The sequence below is a fragment of the Chenopodium album genome, chromosome 10 (genome assembly GCF_948465745.1).
Source record: "Chenopodium album chromosome 10, dcCheAlbu1.1, whole genome shotgun sequence".
Lineage (NCBI taxonomy): Eukaryota > Viridiplantae > Streptophyta > Magnoliopsida > Caryophyllales > Amaranthaceae > Chenopodium > Chenopodium album.
Genome location: NC_137843.1, coordinates 54,327,302 through 54,333,146, shown reverse-complemented (window position 1 = coordinate 54,333,146; position 5,845 = coordinate 54,327,302).

Sequence of the window (5,845 nt, the reverse complement as noted above, 5' to 3'; positions counted from 1 at the left end):
AATGGGTCACTTTATGATGTTAAAAGGGTTACTTGTTGTGGTTAAAAGGGTCATTATGCATGTATTCTGAATTTTTCCATGAGTACTTTGTGAATTTGTAATTTATGGCTATTTCTCTGTATTAATTAGATACAGGTGCTTCAATAGGTGGATATCGTTATAAATTTCCTTCAAAGGGAAAAGCAATGCCTAAAGAGCCTGCTAAGGGCAAAGCAGTACCTAAAAAGACCAAGACAGTTGCTGAGAAGGCTAAAGACAGTTCCTAAGCAGGCTAAACCAATTCCTAAGAAGGCCAAAATTGTACCTAAGAAGGCTAAAACAGTGCCTAATTCTGTTTCTGAATTCGAAATGGTTTCTGATTCTGATTCTCAGACTGTTGTGTAAGTATACATGTTATTTGATCTGCATTTTTTAATTATATGTTGTTTTTAGTTTATATTGTTTAAGTTATTTTTTTTATTATTATTTTTTAGGGAACAAAGACGCTTGATTGCAAGGTGTAGACCACATACATTGGAATTTATGATGCAGACCTTTTGTTCTAACCAAAATCAAGTTGTTGAAGAAATTGGTTTTGGTGGTTTATTACATTTGAAATTGAAAACACTTAATCGTCAAATGCTACCTTGGCTTGTTGAACACTTTAATGGTGGTAGCTGCATGTTTACCATTGCTACTGGTAAAGAATTCGTAGTTACTAGAAACGATATATGCGATGTGTTTTTGCTTGCCCATGAGTGATATTCCCGTTCCTGAACTTAAGAAAAATGCTGAAGATGGAAGTGTAGATAAATGTATCATTCAGGCATGGAGATCTGATTATGGTCTTTTTGATAAGCAAGCTCTTCATTTGTCAAAGTTGGAGTCTCGGATGGTTGATTTGGTTGATGGAGGGGAAGAGTTTAAGAGGTGTTTTGTTCTTCATGCTATGTCTAGCTTTTTAGCTCCTACGACTAATATGACTGTTATTGAAGTTGCTGAAGGCTATTGAAGAAGTTGATGAAATCAAAAATTTTGATTGGTGTTCATATGTTTTGAAAAAGTTAAAGAAGGCTGTTGAGAAGTATAAGAATGATGAAAAAGCTCAAGATGTTAGTGGTTGTTTGCTGGCTTTGCAAATTATGTATTTTCATCGTTTAAATTTTCAAGGAGAAAAGGAAAGTAGTATTGTTCCTTTGATTCAGCATTAGACAGATGCTAAGATTAAGAAGCGGATTAATTTAGAGATCAATGCTGGAGGTTTTGGGCAGGGACCATTGGATTAAGCATATCCTGTGATTAAGCAAACTGTTGTTGAGCAACCTCGCACTTGGGGATATGATTATGGTGCTTCTACAAGTGGTAGAACTGGCCGCATTCTTGTATTTGATCTTCCGGAAGGTGTGATGACTGATGACGAAATTAAAGAAATTTCAACTGATGTAAGTGTTCTGTTTTATTATTATTATTATTATTATTATTATTATTATTATTATTATTATTATTATTATTATTATTATTATTATTATTATTTAGTTATTATCTCTTTATGTGCACTAAATTTACCCTAAATATTCAGTTACAAGGGTTACTTTGCGCATTTAATAGGGTGACTATATGCATATAAAAGGGTCACTTTATGCATATATCCTGAATTTTCACTTTTTTATTTGTCACATTTGTTTATTTTCTTTTTTGTTCATATGTTTGTAGGCTGTTCATGAGGCATTTCTTTTGGTAAAAAGAAATATGGATGTTTTATTGTTGGTTCAAATACAGGGTTTTGAAACCTTGAGTGAGATGATTGCTTCTCGCAGTACTGTTTCATTATCTTCTGATAATGCTGTTGCAGTTTCTCAAACTCAACAGCTATTCTCTGATCCTCATTATCTGAAGCTTTTAGATGGTTTAATTGATGAGTTTAATAAGATGAAGTCTGTACATGAGATATTTCGTGGTTTTTATGAACCTGAACAAGGTCGTACATAAGATGTTCCTGAAGATGAACTTGCACAAGGTCATAAAGGAGATGTTCCTGAAGATGAACATGCACAAGGTTTAAATTATGACAAAGAAGTTGTTCCTACTGGGCCAGCTAAAGAAGTTGTTAATGAAGGTGGTAATAGTGGTAATGGTGGTAATGGTGCTGGACCTTCTACAGAAGTTGACATATCATCAGATCCAACAAATCTCAATGCTCTCTAGACTCTGGGCCAGTAGGTGTGGATGTGTTTTTTGTGACTCTGTTTTTGAAGGCTAATGCTCAGATTTACAAGAGTATGCCTCAGTTACATTTGGAAATTCTCGATTATTGTTTGTTGAAGGATGATTCATTGCAGAGGAAGTTAAGTGTCATTTGTTATGATAATTATTTTTTATCTGTTTTTTTTCTTCTATTTTTTTTAATGCTGATCTTATTTTTTATTGTTCCAGTGAGAACCTTTTTACTTTTGGTATGAATTTTTTAATTCCAAGAGAAGACATGGTGTCCCTTGCTGCTCCACTTAGGATTCAATGGTGCATTATTGATTGCTATTGTCTATATCTGAATGAGAAAGCATGTTTTGAGGCTTCTGGTCCTCGAAAATTCTTCTTTGGTGTGAGGCAAAGTGTAAGTAGTTTGATTTTTTTTTTTTTATATTTAAACACATTTACTATATATATATATATATATGTATTAATGAGTTCTTATACTTTAATATTTTGCATTCTTGCATGTTTGTGATCACATTGGCCAAGGTGATATTTCTAGTGCTGTGAAGGATTTGCACGATCTATGGGAAGGTTGGCTGTGCTATGAGAATCCTGAATGTGATATAATGGATGCTGAACTGGTATCACTATCATAACTTTAAAAGAGTTCTGTTTACGATATGCTCTGTCTAAATCACTTTTAATTTTGCTGTTTCAGATCTATTATCCTGTTCTTTATGATAATCACTACATTTTGTTTGTTATTGATCATACAAAAGAGGTTGTATATTATCTTGACAACATTATCTGGCGTGATTCTAGTGTGGATTATTTTAAAGATTTGTCTAAACAATTGGTATGTTTCTGTTGATTTATTGTTATGTTTCTGTTGATTCATTGTTTCCATTTAAACTTTTTTTTTTGTTTTTAATGTATGCTAAACTTTTATATTGTATCTCAGTGTGATCAAATGGGTGCTTTTCTTGCCAAAATAAATCATCCAAAGAGTTCTCAGCTACCTTCTTACACTACTAGAAAAAGGCTGATTTCCGACGGAATTGTTCCGACGGACACAAAATTCCGTCGTAAACTATGGAATTTCCGACGGATTTTTTTTCCGTCGTTTGTTTCCGACGGATTTTATCATTCCGTCGGAAATCCGTCGGAAATTTTCGACGGAAAATAAATCTGTCGGTATAAATACACTTTCCGACGGATATTATCCGTCGGAATGATAAATTTCCGACGGATTTTTTTGTCGGAAATTTCCGACGGAATTAAAATCCGTCGGAAAAATAAATTTTCCGACGGAATATTCCGTTGGAACAAATAATTATATACAATTAAAAAAACCCGGTCTTTTAAAGACCCCTAGGGTTTTCTCCTCCCCCATTCATTTCACCAACCTCTTTCTCTCTCTTCAGCTTCCCTTTCTCTCTCTTCCGTTTTTCTCTTCCTCCTCTGCGTCTTCTCTTCCTCTCTCCTCCTCCGCTTCTTCTCTTCCACTCTCCTCCTTCGTGTCTTCTCTTCCTCCATCTTCTACTTCTTCTTTCTTCACTTTCCTCATTTTTTTTTCAATTTCTTGGTGTTTTTATGGTCAAAAATCGTAATTAATGGTTTCTTTGGTGAAATTCGACCATGAAAAGTGTAGATCTATACTTTTCATGGTCGAATTTGGCCTATTTAAACCAAATTTCAAGGATTCGAAGCCATTTTCAGTAAATAAGGTATGCTTTGAGTTTTTGTGTTGATTTTGTTGTGTAAATTTTCGTTTTTTTGGTCTAATTTTCGTTTTTTGGGGGTTAATTTACGGTTTTTTTGGGTGCTTTTCGTTTTTTTGAGCTTAGTTTTCGTAGTGATGGTGTCGGTGGTTGTGTATGGTGGTGGGATAAGGTCGGTGGTGGTATGTGGTTGGGTCTGGGATAGGATCGGTGGTGGTATGTGGTTGGGTCTGGGATAGGGTCGGTGGTGGTGTGAGGTTGTGGTTGGGTCTGCATAATAGATGGGTGGTCGGATCTGGTGGTTTGGTCGGATGTGGTGGGTGGTGGTGGGTGGTGGTGTGGTGTGGGGTGGGTTTTTTTTTTATTTTTTTTGGCAGAAGTTTCCGACGGAAAATCCGTCGGAATTTTCCGACGGATTTGTTTTTCGTCGGAAATTTACGACGGACGTTTCCGGGCCCCAATTTGTCTTCCGATGCATGATTTCCGTCGGAAATTTCGTCGGAAATGTGTTTCCGACGGAAATTTCGTCGGAAAATGCCATTTTTCCTACAAAGGGTTTTCCGACGACATATTCCGACGGAATTCCGTCGGAAACCCTATTTCCAACGGAAAATAGGGTGTTTCCAAGGAATTTTTTCCGTCGGAAAACGGCACTTTTCTAGTAGTGTTATGGGTTTCAAATTGTTGATTTCGAATGGAGAAAAGATAAAGTTGACAATTTGGATTGTAGGGTCTTTGTCATGTATCACATGCTCCATTTTGTTGGCTGACAGGCTAAAGTTGTATCACCTAATCAAAAGTAATTACCTAAGTCCTCTAACTAAAGTAGATAGGGAAGTAGGGTCGAATCCACAGGGAAACTAGTCTTTCTATTCCTAATTAATTAATAGCAATCTAAATTATTAGTAACAATTTGTTGTGATTTAAAGATTATACTACGAAGAATATAAGTAGGGACAATAAAATAAGAGGAATCAATGAATTAAAGACCTAGGGCATAGGTTCACCAATAAATAATATTTCAGGGTAAAACATAATAACCAATCATTAATGCATCAATTAACCAGATAATAAAGGGCTTTCTCTACGTATTACAATCACAGAATTAATCTACCGGTATTAAATCTCATCTCTCGAATCTCGACTTAACCATTTATAGATTAACCTGCCTATTGAAACTAGACCTAAACATCAATTCTTATCTCTCGAATCTCGAATCAATATTGTCAAACTCATGCATAAAAGATCAGGCCTAATCTAGTCACAGAGCATTAAATCAATCAATAGGAAATTAATCTAGCATTGATAATTAACAACAATAAATTACCCCTTCATATTATTTATGGATCCCCATAAACCCTAGAAAGAGAACTACTCACACATAATTAAATCTAAACTAATCAAAGCAATAAAATAAAACATGATAGAAGGAATAAAATAAATAACTGAGATTAAGAGAAAAGAAATCGTTACCAAAGTAATCAGAATAAAGAGTTGAGTAAAGAACAAAGTATAAAGTGTAGAGAGAGAAAATAAGCTTAAGTAGAGAGAGAAAGTCTAAGAGAAAGAATTACAAAAGTAAAGAGAGAAATAAGGAAGTGTCAAAAAGAATCCTAAACTTGCTTAACGAAAACATATTTATAATAAGCAAGAATCCTAAACTAAAACAAACTAAACGATGCTTAAAAGATCTATCAGAGACACGCGCCTTTTTGATCGGGCGAAGGGCTGCTGCGATATAAGTCTTCTTTGCCCGATCGGGCGCGCCATCGGGCGGACACCCTTGGGCCGCTTGGACTCCTCGTTTAGGCTCGTAACTTGGCCCAAACCAAATATCCTCTTTGGGGCTTTAATCATTCGGTCCAAATGCCTCGTCTTCACACAAGTCGAGCCCTTATTCACCGGTTTGATTACTCTGACCGATCTTGGGCTACGAAAGATGGCCGTGCTCC